General features: G+C 42.9%; 1 long non-coding RNA gene across 1 annotated transcript; it reads left to right on the forward strand.

Moving 5' to 3' along the window:
- On the forward strand, nucleotides 1-25,514 carry LOC117823373. Its single transcript, XR_004633383.1, has 3 exons — nucleotides 1-117; nucleotides 22,963-23,215; nucleotides 25,347-25,514. It is a non-coding gene; the product is annotated as an uncharacterized LOC117823373 (long non-coding RNA).
- The last annotated feature ends 486 nt before the right edge of the window (nucleotides 25,515-26,000 follow it).

A 26,000-nucleotide genomic window follows, 5' to 3' on the forward strand; every position in this document is an offset into this window, starting at 1 on the left:
CAATCCAGGAGGAGGAGGTGGCCGTTTCTTCTGACCTGTAATCCTAACCTCCTTAACAGCACTGAGAAAAGGGCTCAGAGGCAAGCAGGGATCAAGCCCCTCAGGAGCAACATACTGGTGAGTGGAATAAACAAGATTGCATGGAAGGAAAACACACAGCGTTAGCAGGAGAGGCAGTGTAAAGGATGTTATATGGATGAGAATAGGTTATACCTGAGGCTCAGCACCAATTGATCCATTCACCTCCTCTCACACCTCTGGCATCACTCCTACTGTCAGTGCAAAACATCTGCACAGTGCAGGTTTTGTCTTTGACTTTCCTCAACACCGACCGCCTCATCTACATCTTTGACTGACCTGTGTCGCTCCCCCTGTTGGAGGATTATCCAAAAGGTTGTGGGGTCACTGATTTGTATAGGTTCCTGCTTAAATGTACACTACTCCTGAACTCTGTGGAGTTCCTCGAGGCTACTGGAAGCTTCAAATTGCTTCAGTGCACAGCCGGACGAGCCCTAGCTCCATCACATCTTATTCTTCGAGGCGTGTGAGTCGTACCAGAGAAGCGGATAACTCCTGAAACCCGCACTCTGTCATGGCGCGTCACAAATTTAGCTCGGCATGCAAGAGCGCCCGTGGCACTGTCAGGCGGAATTAGAAAAAATTAAGACATCCATCCCGGAGACATCCAGTAGAAAGCCGGAAACAGAGACAGGCACCAGTAGATTGACATATTTGCCACATATTCATTTGAGCGTGTTCATGGGAGCACGGGCGGTGTCAGTGACAGCACTTTCTCACCTCGGTGACAGTGAAGAAGGCGCTGTGATCAGTGCAGTGGAAGGCGCAGCATGGCGGAGTTGGATTAGCTATGATAATATGATGACAGTAATTGAGCTTGTCATAATTGCTCAATCACAGAGCCTTTCCCCAGGGTCTGAGAGGCAGCGGTTAGCGCTGTACAAGCCTTCATTACAGGGGTGTGATATCAGGATAATTCACTTATAGAGGGACGAGTGACACTGTGATCATTTTGTGTGCGTTACCAGATTAAGCTGCTAAAGAATAAGGATGAAATGATCTCAGCTGGGGTACGTAAGCTGTTAACTTTATAACTTTAAGATACGCAGTGACATGGTGTCTCATACTTGGTTTTATCTGTGTGATGTGTGCTATTTTTAGACTCATATTAAAGGTTTCCCCAATACATTCTCACTGTCAACACTGCTGATCATTCAGCGAGTTCACATCTGAATCCTATGTGGACGTGGAAGTGTTTCAATGTTGATTGACTGGACAACAACTAGGGGGACATAAACCAGCACATCTCAATGCCCCCAGCGCTCACCTTCCTTCATAGACAAAGAGTAAGAGGATGAGGGGGGTGAAAGGAGGGAGAGGTGATGTCTGGACCACCTCACGGCAAAATTTACTGTCAGATTTTCTCCCCAAGAATCCGGACCAAAAACCCCCTCACCACAAACGAGAGGACGAAGAAGGGGTTGGGGGGGGGGGGGGGGGGGAGAAAAAGAGGGAAATTGGAAAAAACAGCTGAGGGTGTAAATAATTCATGCAGACAATATGACTTTTTTATGTAAATTCAGTGCATTAACCCTCTATTATAATGATGGACGACAGATACGGGTGATGTTTCCTTGGTAAGAGCTAATGGATGACCATCATAAATTCACTGCACATTTTATTGTGTTGCCGGGAAAATTGTGCCTGCAGGCAACGTTGTTTACTTTTATGTCAGGGAGGAGGAGAAAAATCCCGCCGTCTTCAAAAGGAGAGAGAGGGGGAAAAAGAGAATGGGGAGTAAAAATAATGGGGCCCACACAGAGCGCCTTGTTCCGTACCTTCTGCCATGTTTGTGGCAAGCGATCCCCCGACTACCTCGGTGTGTGTTCTTCCTCCTGCTCATCCCCTCTGCCTCTCCTTCTCCTCCTCTTCTTCCTCCCCTCCAGCGCTGTCTTCCTCGGAGAACAGCGGGGTCTAGTCGCATTAGCGGCGCTGCACTCCTCCACATCGCTCCGATTACAGATTACTCACTTTTGCAGCCGCTGTTAGTCTTGAAATTTGGGGAGGTAGAGGGGACATCATTTTTCATTACTGTCTTTTGTGAGCAACATGATACTTGCTGGTGGATTGTGTGTGTGTGCATGTGTGTGTGAAATAAAACACTTCTGAGTTCTGATCCATAAACTACAGATCCAGCTATCAGAAGTTCAAAATGCATTATTGATTATCCTAAATTCAAGTGACACTTGATGGTCTTTAACGCTGACTTTGAAGCAAACAAGTGTGCAGCTAACAGACTCTCTCTTTCCACTTTCCTTGTTCACTATTGATGAAAGGAAGAGAGCAGCACAGGCCTGATCAGCGCCTGGTTAGTCAGTCTATCATTCCCCTTTCTGCCTTGTAGGCTGCCCCCAGGCCCTGCTCAAATCAACACCCTGCCGTCCCGCTCCCTCTCTGTTTCTCACTCTCTCTTTTCCCCCTCCTCCTCCTTCCTCATCTCCCTCTCCCCCAAACGCTCCCTCCATCTCTGATTTATCTTGTAATATCGGCTCCCTAATTAACACTAGACCCGTATGTCTCATGTGTCTTGTTTTGGGTGGATTTTAGCATACTAACCCCCCAACCTCCCAATCCCTCTCTCTCTCTTCTCCACGAGTCTGTTCGATAGAGACAGCTTGCTTGGAGCAAATGATTAACAACCAAAGGGAAAAGCTAACATACACTCGACAGTCTTAGTGTAGCTTTCAAAGAAATGTACATCCACTAGACTTTTTTATTCCTAAAATAAATAACAGGAAAAAGACTTGTTTCTCTATTTGAAAAGAAACCCTAAGACCTACCTGACATTTTTACTGCTCAATATGACCTCTTAAATCAGATGATTTCACACCAATGCACACATATCTAATTGTGAATCATACCGAGGAATAAAAAATCTGGAACACATGGAAAACACACACATACAACCTACACACATTCTGGGGCTGCTGATGTAGAGGAGCAGCAGATGGTGGGAGCCAGCTGTTTGGTACCAGGCTGGCAGTGGGCACACATGGAGACACTAAAAGACACACACTCACACATCTGGGCTTCCTGCTCACCAGGCTCCCAGCTGGATCTTCACAGGGTCACTCTCTCACCTTCCCCAAGGACATAAAGCTGCACCCATTCACAGCAGAAGGCCACCTCAGCCACCCTGGCACCACAGTGCAGGTCACACACCTGCATCACATCTAAAGGTGCAAAATATGGCTGACTGGCTAGCACCTGGGGCTGAGAACCTAGACGTACTGCTAAGGCTGGAAACGACTGATAATGTTCGCTCATCCCCCCCCACTCGTACCGATAGAACACTCCGTGGAGCTAAATGGGCCAACTAAGTGGTTAAAGCACAAGTCATATATACGTTGCCCTGGATAAGGACGCCTTGCTAAACACATGATGATAATTACCCACCCAGCTGCCTGGTGCCACGTGCCATAATAGGTCTCGCCTCAGCACCGGGTCCTCCGAGACTTTCCCCACCCGCACATTGCTAATTTTCTCAATTTGTCCGCCACATTTCCTCCCTCATTTTACCACGCTTAACCTTTTCCGTCGGCTAATGTACACCTTCACAGCCTCTTTGTCAAATCTGGGCCAAACTGAGGCTTCCTAATGATTCACTTCACCAGTAGAGTCATTCTGTAGATTCAAATGAACAAACAAGAGCTCACATCTCACAGGGGATTTTGATTAATAACATCATGTACATAAGGAAGTGACAAAGTGAATGAATAATATGCTTTGTTCAGATGGAAAGCATGCCTTTGCAAGGTATTTAGTAGATTTTGTTTGTGCTTAGAAGTTCCATCCTGTGCCTCTGGCAAAGCAGGCACTTTGTGCGGTGTAGGACCACTTTGCAGAGCCCAGCGAGTGTCTGGGGAGCCCATCTTCATCACAATTGCTGGAGGAAAACCAAAGCTTGGTGTCGTTCCCCCCTCTTGTTTGCGGGCACTTGGAGGGTGTTTATCTAGAGAAGAATAACAACTTGTTTTATTCATGTCGGGGATGGAAGACACCATGCCCTCCTGAGAGAGGGGGCTGATGAGTACTAGCGGAAGAGGGATAGTCGCTTTTTATTGAGGCATACAAGAAGGTTTGTGTATGTTTGAGTGTGTGTGTGTGTGTGTGTGTTTGTGTGTGTGTTTGTGTGTGTGTGTGTGTGTGTGTGTGTGTGTGTGTGTGTGTGTGTGTGTGTGTGTGTGTGTGTGTGTGTGTGTGTGTGCGCGTGTGTGTGTGTGTGTGTGTGTGTGTGTGTGTGTGTGCAGGTGCCTCATAGCACTGAGGGTACCCATGAACCCAGGGGTATTGTGTTTGCTTGAGAGTGGACTGTTCTTGAAGTCCTGTCTTTGTAGAGGGCTGAGAAGCAGAACACGGTAAATCTGTCCCAAACAGAACATGCAACAACCTTTTCATAGAAAATACATCCAAAAAAGAAAAATACTTGAAACTATTCCAGCTTTATTTCTTCGCTTTCTTAACTTGCAGGCTGTGTTAAATCCTTGAATCTGATTGGACAAAACGCCATAACAATTATTTCTCATCAACAAAAGCAACATCAGGGACAACCCGATCACATACAGTACGTCATGTCATATCAAATCATTCCGCAGAAAGGAGTTCCGGCACTTTTTATCTCTGCTTGTTGACACGCAAAAATGTAAGTGAGCTCTCCAAGCATCAACCTCCGGTCTAAAAATATGAGTCCAATGCAGAGGTGATAAAATCTGCAGTTTAACTACGATCTGCTTGAGGCTAGCTCCGGAAGTACCGGAAACCTGGTACAAAAGACGAGTGTAGTCTGGATAGCTCATTTCTCGATCGGCACACACTGTACGTGGGAAGATACTGAGATTACGAATCTTCCAATGAGAGGCACAGCTGACTTGATTGACAGGCGGGAACAATGTAGCTGTTGGCTAGGGGGCTCAAAGCCCGCCTCTTTATGTCACAATCGCTTGACAGCAGCAATATGGCGACCGCCGACGATTGGCCTCAAAACAGTGCTTTAGAAACAGACTGGTGACGTCACAGATACTACGTCCATATTTTATAGTATCCTCTCATGCTGGTCTCAAGTATGATAGCAGCCCCACCATCTCTGATCGGAGAAAAGAGGAGTAAGATCCTGTTTTGCAATCAGGGTAATGACAGAAGAGCCGGTGAACACATCCTTTAGTTGCTGATCACCATAATGTAATTTAAACCGTCAGTGGTAGCGATGGCAGCAATGTTAAAAAAAATGTGGCATTTGACAAATCATTGTAAATAAATAATATCATCTTTGAATTGATATGTAGTCGCCAGGAAAAAAGCAGGTTGAGACAAAGACCACTCAGCTTCACACTGAAGCCCTACACACCCTATCAGGATTACAATCCACATAACCACCTGCTCACTATACATTATTCATTACTTAACATAGAGTAGGTGGATTTTTTTTGTAGTTCTGTAAAGGGCAGATAAATTCAGTACTGTTTGCAAAAGAAGGGTTTCTTAAAACTGCGTGTAAGATGTTAATTTAAAGAAATACAAACTCTTCGATATCAGCCATGTAGTCTAGGAATCAGAGTTAGTCATATGAAATGAATATGATTCACTCTAAATGTTGACAGCCTTGATCCTTGCATGGTTTTACCTTTCTTGTGCAGCAATCACATGAGAAAATTTGAAAACTGATGTGTCCACTGAAGTCCAAATCAACCCTCTTACCTTTCTAATGTCGAGACTCTGTGGTTGTTAAACATCAGTCCATGTGAGGAGGCTGGTTGTGAAACATTTACACATGACATGTTGGACATTTTAAAACACACAGTGATGGAGCTCAGCCTCTGTTCTTGTAACGCCTTCCTCTCTGTGCGCATTGTACTTAATCTGCAGCAATTAAAATATTAATCATCCTACAATTAATTAAGCGGGCTGGGTGCTAGTTGTAGTTTTATTAGTGCCGCCATTTAGTGGTCCAAGTGACAACCCTAATGGGGCCACTCTGAGAAAAAGACAGTAATTGGGTTTGGCAATTCCATTTCCACCAGTGACTATCCTCTCACCCACCCGCTAGCTCATCAATAATTTATCTAATTACAGATATTGTGGCATGAGTCACTCTCAATTTAGGAGACAAACATGATTATTTAATAATAATAATGCCTCCAAACATATGCAACGTCTCCTGCTCTGCCTTACTTCGCTCAATTTTTAATGACTTGTTAACACAATGGGCGAAAGAGACCTCAAACAGCACAACAAAAGAATCCATCAGTGACCTTTACCAGCTTAATACTAAGAGAGGATTACAATAATACAAGCTGCAAAGTACAAAAACTGCTTCTGCAAATGTGTGTTTGACTGTATTGATAAATAGACGCTGGAATGGGAAAGCTTTGGCAACCTTTCACAAGGGGTCTCCAAGATTCAAAACTGCACACAAAGGGTGGTGGTTGGAGAAAGGGGGGTGGGGAGGGGGGCTTCTGAATACTACCCACATCCCATAATGATCCCAATAATAACCCTGACAACACTCATGGACATAAAAATAGTGTGTGATATGGCGATATGAGTGCAAGAGTGTGTGTGTGGTTGGCTCGGATTATGAGGAGCAGTAAAACACAGAGAAACTCAGTGAATATGCTGGAGGTAAATGAAGTCCCACGGGGGTAATATTCACCTCGCCATAATAATTCTGCCACTGTCAGAAGCCAGCTAGCTGTAAGTGTGTGTGTGTGTGTGTGTGTGTGTGTGTGTGTGTGTGTGTGTGTGTGTGTCTCTCTCTCTCTGCTGAAAGTAGCACACATGCTTCCTCTCTCTCTCTCTCCAACTCCCCTTCCCTTCCCTTGAATCCAACTTCTCCTTGTTCTTTTTCTCTCGCAGTCTCAAGCTCGACAAGTCGGAACTGCAACTCAGTAGTCGGGTGAGGCGAGCAGGAGGAAGTAGTCATTCATCCAGTGTGTGTCAACCACAAGTTGACTCGGAGAATGAGCAGGGAAGCAAAGCGATGTCTATTTCTGTCTCGGATGAGCGGGGATGGTCAGGGAGAGGAGCACAGACTGCCCACTGAGGGAGACACTGGGCTTCATTGTGGGCTTCAGGGCTATAGGGAGCAGTGATCGGAAGGTTGGATCTGTTGACTGTGTGTTTTTCTGTGTGTGTGTGTGTGTGTGTGTGTGTGTGTGTGTGTGTGCGCTTGCATGTTTCCTCTGCACTCAAATGCAATGAATGGCGCTCATTAGCCTCATGTTAGCCTTGCTAGCTGCAAAGCCCTGCGGCAATGAGGTCAGAAACAAGGTCATGGCTTGATTACATGCACGCGCTGACATCAATGTGTAAGCAACAAATATACTGCTAACAGAGCGAAAAGTACTGATAATGTCTGCAGATGGAAACTTCTGTAAGAAACATTGGGCTGTTTTATCATAGTTTTATTATTATAGGTTAGTGTTACTTTTATAAGTACCTAACAAATGCACTACGGGATATATCAAGTATACTCTAAAGATCAAGTGACTTTTTCTGTCATTTTCTGTCTTTGTCACAAACTTAACTCTTTATTTCAAAGTACTTTTTACATCTTTTAAATCGTATTAAGAGTTTTCTCTCCAGATAGTTGGCTTTTCAGGTGACTATTCCATGAAAACTTAAAGGCAACCAAACATGACACAACAAATAGTTTGAACAGCAAAATCTTTATTGAGTTTTCTGACTTCACAGTCCGGTGAATTCACATTTAAAAAACACTTCATCAATGATATGAAGAGGATGATCAATAGCACATTCATTTTAGATTACTGGCAGTTTTTTTCAGCAGAAGTTCATACTAATAGTTCTGGTCCTTTTGATTCTTTTCATGTAAGATGAAACACAAAAAATGTAGTGCATTGTCTTCTTCTTCACATCTGACTGCTCCTCAGTGTTTTGTCTTTAATCTAATGATGTGAGTGTAAAAGAAAAATAAAGAAATAGATGCGAAACTGTGTTCACTGTATGCAAAATTTGATTCTTATTCTGAACATTAATTTATTTAGTTATTTTTTTGGGGGGAGGGGGGGGTTATGGCTTTATTCAGAGAGGATAGAGCAGGAAACCGGGAGAGAGAGTACGGAAAAGGACCGCAGGTCGGATTCGTACCTGCCCTGCCTGCTTGAGAACTAATAGTCTCTTAAAATGCGGTGCACGACTTACAGACTTAGGCCACACCGGTGAAGCCCTGAACATTATTTGTAAAGCTTCTATCTCATGCATGCTCTTCTTTTAAAATTAAATGACACATAACAAGTTTCAGTGTGTCATTTTATGTTATTTTGAGGTTGGTAATGCTAGTAAGGTAGGTTTTTTTTCCTGGCCTAAAGCTGATTTTGTTCCACACTACACTTTACCAGAGGAAAAATGAGGTCAGAACTTCTTCCTATAAAAGAAATTGAGTCGTCATGATCTATTCAGGATTTTATCTGGTGTTCAGAGTTGACCCCTGACCTTTTTTTCAGAATGTTGTTCAATGTTTATAGAGCACAATTCTTCTCTCTGGACAATCACCTCAAATTTTAAAAACTGCATGATCCTCACAATTTAATTTTTTACAACTTCTGTTCTGGCACACAACTGGTGCAGAAGAAGATATCTAAACTGAAAAAAAAAAAACATAGTTCTGACTTTGTTTGAAATTGTTTCAATAATGAACACTGCAGCCTCCAGAGACATGCTGATTGGACATACTTTCCCCTGTATTGAAAAATATGAATTTAAGTGTTTCCTATCAAAACAAAACATTTAATTCATGTAATTGTTGTAAAACTCTCTCAGAATCACAAGAAAAGATTTTAAGTGTATTCCTTTCCCATGATCCAAGATAAAAAAAACTAATAGTAAATTTATATCACTTCATCAGAGTGCTAATGCGATAAACGAGTTTATGAGTTTTGGCAAGCATGTGTGTGTAACTGTTAACAGCAACTGATGAGCCTTATTAAGGGGTGGGTAATGGTTCCCATGCTGGGAAGCTGTTAAACCTGCTCCATCGGGTTAAATGGGTGTCTGAATGTTTGGGTTTGTTTTGATTTTAGTACAGTGACATGACATATACGGATATATCACTATTTTATTTTTCTTTCTTCTTTAATCTTAAAAAAAAAAACAGTTAATAAATAAGTTTGAATAAAAAAAGGCAGCACAAAAACTGTGCAGATTGACTTGAGCCCTTTAGGTCTGTGCATGTTTATGACACCTTTGTGTAATTTTGGACCTACAAATCTTTGCATATGTGCATTCATTCATGTGTCTGCATGCTTGATTTAAGGCTTGAACCCAAACCCTCCCACTCAGACTGTCTGTGACACCAAGGCGTGTATCTCTGTGTGAAATTAGTCTCTGTGGGAAGACAAGAGGCAGCGCTCAGGCCTTCTCTTTTAGCCAGTTGGCCCAGCCCACAGCTGCCCGGCCACTGTCACACTGAGCAGCACATGTCATTGAAAGGAGACATTAATTGCCTCAGTGCTGTGGCAGGACGCTCACTAGCCGTGCTCAGGTGCACCTCTGCTGCTGCCTTGCAAATGAGATGCAGAGTGTTGGTTACTGTACCTCCTTCGCTGGGATAATTGACCCTGGGGATCCGCCTTGCAGTCCACCCACCCTCCTTCTTTCCCTGCTTATCTACTCTTCCTCACCTCCTCCTCTCTTCCCCCTCTCTGTTCCCTCCAAGACAGCACAGGGCACCTCCTGATTGGTCGGTAGTCAGCAGGATGGGGTTGGCCCTTTGACCCAGCAGCCTCCCTTCCCCTCCTTCAGCTCCTCCACCTTCGTTTTCTGTCTCCAGCTCCTTCACAAGGGCATCCACGTGGTTGCACGGCCGGTGGGAGCAGGAGACGGAGACGGAGCTGCTGCCCCGACCATTACTACACACCCCTCCCCTCTTCTTCCCCTTTTTTGAAAGTGCCCCACCCTGCACACCCACTGCTTAGTCATGTTGTTTTGGTTGTCGCAAGTTTTAATGAGGTGAGACTCCTTGTGCACCACCCCTGCTTCAGCAGGAGGTGCTGTTTATTTACAGATAAAGGTCCACCTCCCTGCTCAACCTTATTCAACCTTTGCATCGCTCAATCACAGGCGAGTGTATGGCGAACAAAAGCCCCACCACCTGTAAACCTGTGAACAGCGCTATGAATTACTACCTCCCTGTTGGCCTGCACATTCTATTTTTCTTGATGTTGTTTTTCTCTCCCTACTCTGCTTTTTCTCCTTTTCTACAATTTGTTTTTTTCCCTTTTGAACTGTCCCTCTTGATCATTTGCTCATTCTTCTTTCTGTGTGCCTCTCTTTCTTTCTTTCTTTCTCTTTCTGCTTTTCAGAGCATGGTGCAAACAGTTAGTACAAGTACACACCTGGTAAGCCATTTGCAAGAAGCCTGCAGCAGAGATCGCAGTCCCCTGAGCATAATATGTAAGGTGTGGCACAGAATGACACTGTTAATCTTGAAGGATTACCTTCTCATGGAGCAATTTGTCACGGGGAAAGTCTATACTGTTTGCTTATGTACTCTGTGCGTATCCTCCTGTAGCCTGCGTCTCTTTTCCTTTGCTGATGTGCTTTTGTGTGGGTGTTAAAATGTTGAATTACTGATCTAGTGTAATTGAATAGTAGGCCATCTGCTCGGATGTTTATCTTCATTTTCTTTCCTTTTTTTTGCAGATGTATTCACGCTTGTGTATTTGCACATGTCTGATTTCATCTTAATGTGGTCCTACGCGTGTGTGTGCTTGTGTGTGTGTGTTTTTCTGTGTGTTTCATCTGTAGCCTTTAACTGGCTGGAAGCCGCCTCTTTGGTGGAGAGGCCAGCCATGGCAGAAGAGGGCTGCGCTTAGTGCGTTTCATGCTTAATTCTGTGTCAATTAGTTGACTGCTACCTTCCCTCCAGCAAAAAAGCAGAGAGAGAAACACAAGCCCACAGAAATCCTCTGGCTTTGACAGGCGCAGTGTTCAATCATTTATCCCGAGGCCCGGGGCCACGGAGCACTGTCAACAAACATTCCATTGAAATCATATCAAGCCTCTTCTGTTCCCTCATTTTTGTACTCTCTCACTTTTCCCATCTCCTTTTGCCTCTTTATCTTGCTTCTTTTTTACCCTCTGCTTCCTCTCCCGATGTGCTTTTACCCACCTTCTCTCTCTCTCTCTCTTCCTCCTCACCCCTTGCCCTCTGGGGTTTCTCGGTCTCTGCAGCAGGGGCTTTAGTTCTTTCTTTTTAAGCTGCTGTGCCTCTTCCTCCCTCCCAGGACTTGGCAGCGGAATGGTAATTTGTTAAGCTGTTCCCTGTTTTCGCTGGTTTCACCCCCCAACTTGGCATGCGGTCAAGTTGTGGTCGGATGTCAAGATGAGCACCAGATAAACCGAGATCACAGAAAATTATAGATTTCGATTTGAATTTGGTTCAGAGGAAATTTTAACAAGACAACGAGAGATGCATCCTTTAAAAAAGTAAACATAAATGACCATATTTTTTCTGATACTGCATATGAATTCATTTAGAAAGCACCAATTGACCCATATCTTTTACAGCAAGGGGCGCATATACTTTAAACCTAAGCATATGTCTGTGCAAATGCTGTGCTTTTCAATATAGGTTGAAGTTGAAAGAAGTCTTTGATCACAGCATGTGGTTGGATTGAAGATCTATGATCTAACAAATATTGAAACTGAGCAGAGCTTATCATACACTAGGCCATGCTGCAGCTTTACTACCTGACTTGACTCCGACACTCAGACAACACACTGTACACAGATTTTATATCTGTACTCCACGTAAAGGAAAATAAAAATCAGGCTCTTTGGAATACGTCAGCCAATTAGCTTCACAGCTGCCATCTTCCCAGTTTTCCCCGCTCTTTGCTTTTGGCCCATTGGAACTCTGGGAAATGTGCTGATGCCGAGTATTTTTCAGGTAAGGTGGACAGAGGCCAAATCTGAATTTTTCTTGGCTTCCTCTGCCCAGGGCTACAAACATTGATGCAGAGCAGGAGATAGAGGAAGGGGGGGGGGGAAACGCAGAGGAATCTTCCACTCTCTTCCCTCCCTCGAGCTTTCATCCCAAGAGAAACTCAACTCACCTGGGTATCTCCATGATGGAGGGCGATAAATAAATGTACCAGATTAATTATTAAAGACAGCCTAAACGAAGATACATACTATCCTCTGAAGGCCTGCTGGTACAACAAGCCTGATCTTGGCTCTGATGTTGTTGTGATTCCTGTTTGTTTGCCTCACCGGTGGTCAGGAGATGGATGCTCTAGGTAATTATTCCCCTCCAGACAATTCCACATATTTACCCTATCTTATTTGGCCTATTTTGTTCTATGTTTTCCAAGTTCTGGAAAAACGCAAGCAGTAGTGTGGGCATAATCACAAACAGGTGAGTGTGCAGAAGAAAGAAAAACTTCTCATGCAACGATACCTCAAACAAGTATTCAAAATTAATGGTGAATACATGACAACGTTAATAAAGACGGATCAAAGGGGATACTTGGATTCAGTCTTTCTCCACTCAGACGCCGGGCCTTTGAACAGCTTTCGGTGGGTGCAATCTCTTACTCAGCACAACATGAGCCACCCACCTCTGGATCTGTCTGCAGAAATCACCACCAATCACATAATCTGTCCATTTCTTTCTGCAAAAAAAAGAGAAACCTTGTCCTCTTTTTTCTTTTAGAAGTGTTCAAGAAATACTATTTGTCCTTTTTTTGATCGTGTCTCTTTGCACTTGCTTACCGAACAGCTGAAACTCTCCTCTGGCTATCAGGGTTTACCTCCCACTGCAGCACGCCTATGACTTGACAACCAGACATCCAGAAGACAACAACAGGGCCCACATATCGGTCCCTGGACAAAGCCAAATTAATATTTAAAGATCATTACTAATGCCCCCAAGTAAAAAACACAGAGACTAGGTAATTAATTGATTGAGCTGGGTGGTCCGTAGAGAGATTAGACCGGATGAGTGTTGTTTATCTCCGTTGTTATTGAAGTATATTTGATTGCTTTGAGCAAATGATTTCCTATTGAATGTAAAGAAGGAGGACACGCTGCTGTATGTTTGACCTGTAAGGCATAAGCACTGAGTTCATATTCTTTGAGTGATATAATCAGATGGGGATTAATTGTCCCTTGTGTCTTCCCACACTATGTATGTAGTGTAAATTTGAAGCTGCAGTAATCTATTGTACCACAGTTTACTCTGCAGCTAAGTGGAATTTGTGGACCTGTTTTCACAAGCTCATATAACAAGTGGATGGATTTCCACTGCCGATGATAGCAGATGCACTTGGCAAGACAATAAGATGTGTTCTACATCATTTGGCCCGCTTCCTGTATCAACTGTTGGATGTGAATAGAGTGTCAACAGTGTGCTAATTGTTGTTCAGCATTTTGATTTATCACAGGCACAAGCCAAGGGAGAACAGAGGAGGATTTTGCATTTGGCAGCCTGTCCCCATTCCCCAGCAGTGCGCTAATGGTTCTGTTTCCTGGTGAAAGCTGAAAGTCAGTGATTCAGTACCTTGGATAGAGCCGCCTGCTCTGTCCACAAGCTGCCTCACCCTATCCCATTTACATACTGTCTACAAATACTATGAAGTGTACATCTTGAGCTAATGTATAAACTTTCAGCGGGTGCCTTAATTCAAGCTTTGTGCTCACAATTTGCAATACTAATATTTTCTGTCATTTCACATCTGATCAACTGCATTTCACCAGGAGAATTTATTGTTCATATTCCTCCACACATAATTTACAGGTAGTATAGTGCAGGCAGTAAAAATTGAACCTAACGCAAATGAAAGGCTATGATACAATACAACAAGATATGAAATGACACATTCGAAAAGAAGAAGAAGGAGAAGAAGAAGAAGAAGAAGAAGAAACAGAAACAGAAGAAGAAACAGAAGAGGAAGAAGAAGAAGAAGAAGAAGAAGAAGAAGAAGAAACAGAAACATACTTTATTAATCACGGGGGGGATTGTGTTATTTTTTGGTCATGCTACACGCACAGTTTGGTGTATATACAAACATGCAGTTGACATGCACTTAAGGATAGATGTTAGAGTGAGGATGCTGCCATCAACCAGTGCACCCCAAGCAGTTGGGGGTCCAGTGCCTTGCTCAAGGGTACCTCAGCAGTGCCCAGGCAAGTGAACCAGCACCTCTCCAGCCACCAGTCCACTTGCCAAACTTCATCCATGCTGGGACTCGAACCGGCGACCCTCCAGTTGCCAAGCCAAGCCCCTATGGACTGTGCTACTGCCACCCCATGTAATGTCACGGCACAACACATACAATACGAAATGTCACGTCATGCAACGCCACAATATAATACGACACGACCCGACACAATTCTAGCAACACGTAACTACACGACATGTAACTTCACGACAAGTAACAACTCGACACGTAACGACATAACATACAAAACGACACGACATGTAACAACAAGACACGTAACAACAAGACACGTAATGGCACCAACAACAAACAATACGAAATGACACGACACAACAGGTAACCACAAAATATAACCAATACAATACGAAACATTGCGACGTGTAACAATACAATATGACTCAACGAGACTTATACAACACGGTAGGATATGATTCAATATGGTACAACATGACAGGACATAACAAGACATGATACAATACAATACATAATAGCAGTGTACAGTATGATATGGCCCACTATTGTCTTTTTGGGGAAATACTGTATGTCTTCGACCCAAGTGTTGCACACACCAACCTGCATCCACACTATAACTTTAAACAGAGAAACAAATAACAGCAAATTGAGGAAATTGGACGTGTTTATGCATTTAAATATAAACAGTTAAAAGGTGGAATTCTTTTAAAGAGATACACAATTTTTGACACTTTTTTGCACATTTTGCTGCCAAAACTTCAGATATTTTAGTGTTTTTTAGCAACTAAAAAGTTCTAAAACTTTTTGTCATCACTGACTTGCAGAAAATTCAGTTTACCACTAGTAGCTATAAGAAAACAATAAAAAAAAAAAGCACAGATTATGTTTTTGATGTTGTAATCTGAAATGAAGACTATGTATTTCTTTGTTGTCCTCATATTTTACTTTAAAACTTTAATGTTGCATGTTTTTCAGAATCTATTCTACATCATTATAAAAAAGAGTCTTCTACATTCATCTGAAGACTTGAAGTTTGAGAGGTTCCTCACATAAGCACTTATTGAAAAGCCATTAAAACAGGATAAATGGATCGGTAAAAGCACATACATGATCAGCCTTTAAATTATGCCACTAACAATGATACTGGACTACATTCGGTGTTAGAAAGCTACTCATGCTTGTGCTGAACAACCATTAGTATAGGAAACCCAACATCTGATACTTGTGAAACCTGCATTGACAGATTGCCAACTCAAACTATTTATTTATCTCAGGTTTGATAATGTTGCACTGTTTTATAACTTTTTATTCTTTTCGTTTGTATCTTTTAAAAACTCTATTAAGTATGCTTTTCTGTGCACCATAAGTGTCCCTCAAAATCACACTAAAAACAAAACTATTTTGGTATGTTAGCCGACATTCTAAAGTATGCGTAGTGTTGGCATTTTTCCATTTGCCATTTTAAACAAACATACTCCAAACTTGAACAGAATAAGCACATGATCGGGCCTTCTGTGTTTGTTGGGAAGAGTTTTTGTCTTTTTTTAACTTCCTCTTCTATATCGATGTAAATGTGAGAGGCATCATCCACAACAAACATAAATAATGTTTTGGGCAACATATTGAAAACTTTTCTGAGCTGCCCTAAACGTCCTTGACTTAGAACACATAAAAAGGTGTTCTTTCCTTCTTTTTTTCTTCTATTTCTCTCTTTTTGAAAGCCCCTCCTGAAAGGAGCATTCAAGAATCATGAGGTTTTTCACAAGTTTTTGGAGATGCCTGTCATGAATGAACATGACGCTGTGTTCCCGTGCCAGCTGGCAGAGGAAGCCCAGCACGTCCCAGAGATGAGCGAAGGGCCAGCTGGATGCCCGCCGAGAGCTTTAACACACTCCTCGCCATAGCTGCAAACTCCATCAGCTCCATCCTGTTAACTGACACAACACAACACTAATTGTGCATTAATCAGTGGGTTTAGTTACCCGATCCCATGAGCCTGTGCTGCATTTCTGTGCTTGTGAGACAGAAGTCGGATATTTGTGTTTCACTGTGCCACGGCTCCCCTGGAGTCCTGGTTTTTGGCTCGTTGTTTGGCATGTGGTTAGTCAGTCGGTTTAACACGAGTTTAGCTTTCCAGATGAGATTTAAAGTGGAGATCAGGAGTGAGGTGAACGCTGGAGGAATTTAAAACCAGTGTTTTATTACAAGCATCAGCATAATAGATGAACACTAAATTCATTTGGATATTATCAGTTAACACCCATTTTTTGTACCTTTGACGCCTGTATTTTCTGCATTCTATTTAAGTCACTTAAAAAAGACTTTCCCCCTCAACCTTTAAAGTGGTGATCACAGATATTGCAAGACTTTCTTCTTCTGAATTGTCCAACAACTTGTCCAACTTTTTGAGAGTTAAAATTTGGGGTAAGTTGAAGGCCGAAGGTTGTTTGATTTTTGTGAGATGTTCTTTTTTTCTTTGTCTGCTACAACCTTTAAACTATGGGACGTACTAAGGATTATGTCATCTATTTTTTTTATCATTTTACATATTGCCTACAAATACTTGGCAGTGTAAATCGTATTCTGATGTAAAAAATATTTAACCAGGTGCGTAATTCAAGCTTTGTACTCACACTTTGCTTAAATACTTTGATTTTCTGTCTTTTTGCATCTGCTTCAGTGCATTTCACTGGGAGAATGTTTTATTTTTATTCCTTTACACTTAACTTACAACTTAAATTAACTTAGAAAACATTTCCCCTCATGCTTATATAAAGTTAGGATACAATATGTAGCGACATTTCACAATACAATATGATAAGCTACGAAATGATATATGATATGATACGATACAAGATGCAACACATTGATACCACACAAGACATTTGATCCAAAACATTAAGATTGATACAATGCGTTACAACATATTGTATCAATCATAATGTTTTGGCCCTCAATAGGCGGCTCAAAGTTTGCTGCTCAAAGAAAAGTGGACGGTGAAAATCAGCGATTGAAAGAAGAATGGAGTGAAACTTTTGCATTCACTCACCCTCCAACCAGCACAAGACCCATGTGCTTAATATGCCAGGAGACTGAAGATTTCCAATTTGAAATGGCATTATAAGACGAAGCACAGGAATTTTGAAGAGACATTTCCTCAAAATTCAGAGGTAAGAACTACAAAAATAAATGCACTGAAATCAACATATCAAGCTGCAAGCAGGACTCTTGACACATCTATGCCACAAAAACACACAACAACAACATTTACAGTTGTGCTCATAAGTATACCCTGGCGGAATTAATGATTTATTGGGTAGTTTCTGTTGTCTGTATGATATAAAAAGAGTAAACACAGTTGTTTGATAATAATTTGCTTCACCCAACCGCTAACCATGAGTGAAAAAAACGTTTTTCTCTTATCTTTCATATTCTGTGAAAAATGGCCAAAAAGAAATCACAAATTCTGCCAGGGTATGTAAACTTTTGAGCACAACTTTTATTTTTGTTGTTATGTTGAACAAAAAGGACATTTTGTTTTGAATATTACAGTATTATTGCATATGGTCTGACCGACCTCATTAAATGGACTTTTGGCTCATTGAAAAAATTATTGTGGCCCTTTAAGATTTGTATTTGAGTACCCCTGCGTTATACCATAGGATACTATATAAAACACATTGATACAATACTATACAGTATGATATGGTGGACATTATTGTCCTGGACCCAGGTGCTGCACACAAAACTACCTCCAGAATATTACCTATAATTACAGTATATACGCCAAAAGGCAACAACAGTCCACATACAAATACAGAAACAAATGCAAAAGTTGAGGGAAATGGATTTAATGGATTTTCAGGGAAACACATAAAAACGTTCATGCAAAAGGTAACCTTTTAACAGCATCATATCAAGGTTAGACTTCATTTTTGTGATTTTTTTGAAAGTTTTTATAAGACTTAAAATTTAGGGTTAGGTGTGTTGAATTTTGTGAGACACATTAAGCAACATTTTATTCTAGTTTCACTTCAAGCTCCGACTTTATTATCATATTGAATCAAACGTACAATATAAGAGTATATGTGAGGCAGATGAAGACGTATTCTGTTTCTAATGATTTTTACAAGCTTCACCTGAAATCCAGTGTCAACCCTAAACACAGAGTGATTGCTGTGTGTTTTTTATAGAGAAGTTATGGTGAGAAAAAATGTTCATTACACAAACGTCTCTGACTGGTTTTTGTGCTGTGCTCATTTCTCTGCTCCGGGCGGTAATCAATCATCAAGTCATTTATCTCACAGTGGTGCTCAGCTCCTTTTATCAGCTGCCAGACTCCTTCAGCTGCACACCGATACCACGTACAGGTCTGTCGGCTCACTTTGTAGAAATTAACACCAGTTAAAAAGTTCCCATGCTGATAGGCTGTTTGGTGTTATTAGGAAAGATGTATCCGGGTGAAAGGGACACAGGGAACTGTGTGTTGTTTATTTAAATGTAATAACAACCACTTAATGGATTAGCTCACTTTTAGGGTTTGTTGCGTCTTTGTTTTTAAGCTTTAGAATGATTTTTTTTTTTATGTCACTACGCGTAAGACTCTCAGATCATGGACTGTGTAGGAATGAAATTAAATTTACTTCAACATCAGAGCTTATTGGAGTATCACAAACTGGAACCAGCAGCTTATTGGTGTTAATTTCCAGTATCTTTTTGCACAACTTTTGCACGGAGAAGTTAATCTAGAGAACAGGAAACAAATTCTGAATTTAACCTTTGGCCAAAACGCTTTCGCCATAAGTCACCCTTTCCATTGCTGCCCTTTTGGGATGCTAGCCATCGCAGATGCAGCACGTCTGGACCCTCTCTTCTGTGGGTCAAAGCTGGCTGTGTCTGCGATGGTAAAGCACTAAGGAGAGTGTCTGTCTGTGTGTGTGTGTGTGTGTGTGTGTGTGTGTGTGTGTGTGCGTGTGTGTGTGTGTGTGTGTGTGTGGGTGTATGTATATGTGTGTGTGTGTGTTGCAGGGGGAGTTGGAGTGTGGGTGCATGCAGATGGTTCACAAGCCAACCTTTCAATTAGGCCCGGAGTATAAATATCCGTGGCTGATTGGAATGTGGCGGCTGCTGGCACAAAAGGCTGGGCTTGGCCCGGCTCCAGGACCCCGTCGCTCACTCACTCTCTCAGTCACGCTGGAAGCCGCCCAAGGTTACTCCGTCAATGGACGCAATGATTTCTAACTCCCTGTGTCCGCCCGCCGCTGCCACCCTCCCTCCTCCGTCGCTGTTTCCATCCGTCCTGCTCCGCTTCCCGCCAGCTCCGCAGCTAACTTTCCATTTGAAAGAGGCCTTCAGTTGAACCCAGTTGGAGGTTTGATGTCCCTTCCTTCCCCTCATACGTTTTTGTGCATCAACTGGATGTTGAAATTCCCATTGCAAAAGGTGTTAAGTGTGTTTTCAGCTTAAAAAATTTCAAACAAATTTCCCCCTATGAGATTTTGTATATACTCACATATATATTTCCGCCCACAGCGAGTGTTTGGGTTCCAGTCCAGCTCCTAATCTTATTTGGCTAATGCTGCAGGTGAACAGTCCCTGTATCCCGCCTGGGGAGACCCTGTATATCCTTCACAGATTATAGGGATGAGCTCCCAGACAACTTATCCCCCCCGTCCCAAAAGCCTGTCACTGTAAGCTGTCTGAGAAATTATCCACACACCCAGACACACGGAGGCGAGGGGATGAAGTGACAAAGCAGAAATGTTTGGAGAGAAGGATATGTTATCACTGTCACAGAGAGATTCTGAATTTTGTGTAGTGCAAGGACTACAAATGGGATTGGAATTATTTTTGTTGCAACACACTCATAAGCGGCTATCTTTTCACTCTTGATTTATCTTCTTCTTAGTTTGGAGACTTTCTATCACTTTCTTTTCATCCTGCAATTCCAATAATGTTCATTGAATAAAAATGGCCTCTCATGCTGCGATTGAAGATTTGAATGTGGTCCTTAAAGTTTTGTAAGCATGCTCCAGCAAAAATTCATATGCCCCTTTGTTAAGAAACCTCCTCTTTTCTCCCCCCCACCCCCCCCCCCCCACCACCAAGACCCCCTTCTCTACAACCCATCTACCCAAGCTGTGTCAGGGAAGCCCCCCAGTCTCTTATGCATCCCTCTGGAATCAGGAGAGATTAAAAATTAGGGGATTAGGTTCCCCTCCTCACCCCGTAATCCAACAAAACAATGCTCTCCAACATCGGGCGAGAGCTCCCGAGGCGTGGGTAAGTCCTCGGTGTCAGTTATTCCTTATGGAAGGGTTCCCTCGGAAAAGACGCGCACTCGCTTTCTGTCTCCCCGTCCACCTCCTTCTCCATCCCAACCCCCTTTTCTTTACGATCCAGGGCTGTAATGAGGCAACATGGGAGATGGGGCCTAATATCTGCTAATAGGGTCAATGGAATAAACTGTTTTATAGGGGTCACTGTTGGCACAAGGACGAAGCAGGCTGCTAAATGCTTGTCTCCTCTGCTTCCAGTTGTAGCTGTGATCCTTTTTTTACAACAACAATACAGCATCAGGCAGTAATAATGATTCTGATAACAGTGAGGAGTCCTGGTGATGTAAGACAGGGGCGGGCTACTGAATTAAGGCCCTGTTTTAAATATGTCAGTGCCACGCTCAGGCTGGAGCTATAGCTGGCCATGGGATGCACTTGTTTAATTTCATTGCTCTGTCAGCTTTTATTAAAACCCATTTGTCACAAAGAAAGAGGAAAAAAAAAGAGAAGAAAGTAGTGCAGGGGGGGAAAAGACACAGATGGAGAGTGAAAGAGGAGAGAAATGAAAGGGGGAAAATAAAAGACGGGGAGACAAAGACTTTCCTGAGGTGCTAGATAGAAGAAATTGTTGTTTTGAGGAGGGGCAAGTGTTGCGGGTGGTGTTGATAGTGCAAGGAGGGGAGGGTTGCCACCACCTTGGGGAGTGGGTCTTATAGGTGGAAGACAGGGGTGGTAAGGAGGAGAGGGAGGGTCTGAGGGGCTCAGCAGGAGTGATTAATGATGAATCGGGGGTACAGTGGACCGGTGGGACTACACCATCCCCGTCTCCAAACCCCATCCTGCTCATCCAACCCCCCAACCCCACCTTCATGCCCATTTGTAACTGTCTTGGGAGGGGCTATCAAGGACCCGGTGATGTGCCCCCTCATTTTCTTCAAGACAAGAATGAGAAATGTGTCCAGAAATGTGTCATTTTTTAAATCCAGCTCTTTGGATGTCTCTTTGAAGGCTGCTGTTTATTAATGTCATTGACTCATTACTAATTATTCTTACTCACTTCTTTTTAAAGAACTCCCTCAGATCACAACAATATGCTCACAGTGACTCACATGCTATTCGGTGTAAAATTAATATGTTGTGATGTTCCTTTTATTGAAACCATAACAGGATTAAGTCCAAACTCCAGTCTTTTATTTTGAAGGGCGGAGAGAAACTCGTACAGCATGTGCATTTATTTGTTTTTTACACTAGGGACCCGGCCAGGATTTGTGCCAGAGAGTTTATGTGCCTGTCTGGATATGTGTGTGCGCTACAGTGCGTGTGCCAGCCACACTTTCCTCACTCTGTCAAATAGCTTCGACTTGGCGGCGGGTTCAGATATGGCATCAAAGTGGCCCTGCCGCCACATTTCCACCCAGTCCTGTGGTCCCTCACTCCCTGTCATCCACCTCTAAGCCCACGCACCCCAGCACCTACAATCAAAAGAGAATTAAATGATTCATTATGTCTCCCCGCCTTCTTCACAAAGTAAAAACATGAAAAATAAAAGACAAGAAAGGGCGTTCAGAAACACTTGTTCAACGTGTCTTGCGTTCTTCTGCGTTCTTTCTTCTTAACTGAATAGTACATGATGGCTCTTGACGGAGAAGAGGAGGAAGAAGGCGAAGAAAAGGAGAAAGAGAGAAGGAGGGGAGAGGGGGGGTAAAATGAAGTGTGACAACATATGAATTTCAAATTTCCGAGGAGACATCAAAGTGCGCCATCCGGGGTGTCTCTCCGACAAGGACACTTTCTGATTTTTAATTCCGTCCCCTGATTGTATCGCTGAGGCCCTAACGAAGAACGAAGGAGCAACGCCAGTGAGTGGCATCAGGCTGCGAGAGATAGAGCAGGAAGGAAGGGAGGGAGAAGGGTGGAAGAGATGGGGTAGAGGGGGGCGACATGGAGGAAAGAGAGAGTAAGTGAGATCAGAGGGGGTTAGAAGAGATAGATAGAGGAGGAGGAGGAAGGAGAGAAGAAAGGGGAGCCTCATCCAAACACAGGCGGCCGGGGCCCTTTGTTGTCGAAGCGATCATAGCTCCTCTTTCATCAGACAGAGAGATGGAGAGGGGAGAAAGGAGGAGAGACAGCGAGAGTGAGAGCGATTCACTCCTCTTTCCGCTGGGGTGACAGGGACATGGATAGAAGGAGGGCAACTTTTTTCACCCTTTGCACATATCAAATCAAGGCTGCTCTTCCAAGGACTTATCATGTCGTTCACAGTCTGAGATCAAAATGCTTACAAGTATTTCAGTGTGCATGCTAACAGTATGCCCACTTTAACCTGAAACATTATGTCTGTTTGCACTCAGTCGATTAGCGAAAGTCAACACGGCGTCAACACCAACCGTTTTATATTTCTAATCACTGATCGTGTTCCCCTCTCTCTCTTTCTCTCTCTCTCTGCTTTACAGTTCAGACAGCAGCTCACTACCACAGCAGTCTAATTGCCCGGGAGGCTCCCAGCAGGAGTGTGGCAGGCCTCTGGCATTCCCAATCCTGGCAAAGCTCTGCGCCAGTACTGCCGCAGTGCCAGCACGCCCGCCCCTACCCAGCATCCACGCCAGGGATCTCATAACCCAGAAGGATCCCCCATGAGGAACTCCCCACAAGGCCTCTTTGGAAACGGATGGGAAACCCCAGGGAAGCAGCAGAAAGGTTGGAAAGGTCAGATTACTGGCATGTTCTCGCATGTAGTGTATTGCGTCCCTTTTTCCTCCCTCTCCCTCTTTCTCTCTCACACACACAAAGCAACCATAATCCTTTTCCACAACTTTTTAAACTGTTGATGAAATAAACATGAAATAATTATTTCCATATGTTGGATTGTCCGCACACATGTGATCACATATAGACTATGTTCACACTGCAGGCAAAAGTGGCCCAAATCCAAATTTTTTGGGGTCAATAGACCAGGTCAGATTTTTTTAGAGGCAGTGTGAACACTCAAATGTGGCCCAAATCAGATTTTTTTCAAATCAGATTTAGACCACTTCCATATGTGGTCCTGAATCAGGTACAGATCTGATTTTTTTTCAATGCAACCTCAGTGTGAACAACCAAGGCGGATTTGATACGCATTTGATACTCACATCACTTTATAGTGACACACGTCACAATTCAGCGCGGCGTTAGCCTTGCAAAAATGGAGGATAGCAACGATGGAGCAAGTCAATGGAGGGACAGCGAGGTCTTGGACCTTATAAATACAAATAATGAATAAAGCTTTCAATCATATTTGCAGCCACGGCTCCGCAAAAAGACAAAACAAGCAATTTGGCTCTGTTTTTCTTTATTCTTGACCTCCTCAGCACCTGGTCATTCATTCTCCGGCTCGCACTGCACAAAAACGTTGTAACGAAGGCGAAAATGCTGACTTCCTCCATGTTTGTGAAACAGCTGCATGTGACGTCATTGTTACTGTTCTTTTGCGTATGCGGGGCAGTTACAGGTCACAGGTCACATTATAGATAGTAATGTGAACAGGCAAACAAAAAATCAGATCTGAGCAAAAAATTGGAATTGAGCATTAAGCCTTGCAGTGTGAACGTAGCCTTAGAGATCACGCACTCTGAGGTGAAAACGAGGACAGAGGGAAGAGCAGGGTCACCACGTTGTTTTCCTTCTTTTAAAGAGAGCTCAAAACCAGTTCAACTTGTCCCATAAATCACAGTGAAGATGATTAGAAAGGATCAAGACTTCAGGCTGTTGTACTGAACAAGTCTGGATGTAAGGGGCCTCTGATTCACACACACTGGAGGCAGGGCTGCGGGCACGTGAAGCAGCACACCTGTGTTTTAAATCCATGTGAGCGTCACCTTTTCTCACTTGTGTTACCTCAGTGGCTCAGGTCACAGCGAAGGGACCGACAACTGACAACTGCCAAAGTGAAGTGGAGGAGTCAAAACTTTACCAAACTGAACAGGGGGCTTCACAATCTGACAATCTCAAACTGTGACTTGATGTTTAGCAACACTTTTAACCCTCCTGTTATGTTCGTTTCTCTGGAACAGCAATAATGTTCCTGGGTCAATTTGACCCGGGGCATATTCAATTCTCAAAAACTGTCAGAACCCCCAAAAAATCTAAATACAATTTTTTTTTTAATGTAATTTTTAACTCCATTACTAACCATTTAAATCAAGATTTGGTCCATTGGTGTTCTTTAATTCTCATAGATCATGGTTCAATGAAGATAACTCACTCATTTTTCATTAAAATTCATGTTTTAAATCTTTTTTAATGTCCATTGGAAAGCCCTTAATATAAATACAATAGATTGATTTTTGTTTACTTTTTTTTTAATTTGGAAATTTTTATTTTTATGAAGTGATGTTGATAAATTAACACGATGCCTCATGCTGCCCAGATTTTTATGCTGCATTCAGCTGGTTTGGATGGCATTTATTACCTGAAATAGACTTTAAAAAGGGTCAATTTGACCCACAACATAACAGGAGGGTTAAATTCAGGATTTTTAGAATGAACTGATCATAGTATTTGAAACTGTTTTGGAGTGATGAATGCAAGTTTTACATTGCATATGCTACTCGAGAAGAAATCTGAAATCTACAGTAAAATCAAACGTTTTTTTTCTTAAAGTTTGGCTGAGATTTCAAAGTGACATTATCAGACGTTATGTAAAACAGGACTCCTTTAAATTGTTCTACCTGTGTACCTGGAAAGGTATCCAGGCTGTGTGTACTTCAAAGTTGTGTATAACATTTCCCATTAATTCAATCTTGCCAAAAATTTGGACTCAGCTGTAACATCCTGCCATCCTGCTCTTCCTCAACAGATCGGAGAATTAAGACAGAAGGTCAGGCCCCCATGCCATGTCCACAACATCACCCCAACACACACACGCCCACAAACACACACACAGGGGCCCCTCCTTGGTTATGAAGAGGGGTGCGCGGAGAAGCAGCTGGGAGACGTGGAGCCACAATGGCCCTTTAGGGCGAGACGGTCCTAATCCGTCCCCCGTCCTACAGCGCCAGTGAAAGGAGGCCTGTCAATCATAGCAAGGCACCCTCGGGTCTCTCAGATGGGCGTGCTCAGATTTAGGATTTACTGTACCCCCTCTTTTCTGTCTTATTAAAACCTCTTTGCAGACAGACAGGGGGATACATGTATGCACACGCGTGCATGCAGACAGACAGACACACACACACAAACACACACACACACACACACACACATGCACATGGAGATATACAGTTTACTGCCTTTTGTCTGTCACAGCTTCATAAACCTTTCTTTGAGTGTGTGTGTGTGTATGTGTGTGTTTGTGTGAGTGGTCTGAAAAGAAACAGAAAAAAGGAAAGTATGCAGATGACTGATGAATTTATGTTTATGTTCACACAGCACAGTTTTTTTTTATGTTTAAATAAATGCAGCGGCAAAGCTAAAAAAAACTCCATCAGACAGAAATTCATTCACATTTTTTATT

This window comes from Notolabrus celidotus, chromosome 12, assembly GCF_009762535.1.
Source record: "Notolabrus celidotus isolate fNotCel1 chromosome 12, fNotCel1.pri, whole genome shotgun sequence".
NCBI lineage: Eukaryota > Metazoa > Chordata > Actinopteri > Labriformes > Labridae > Notolabrus > Notolabrus celidotus.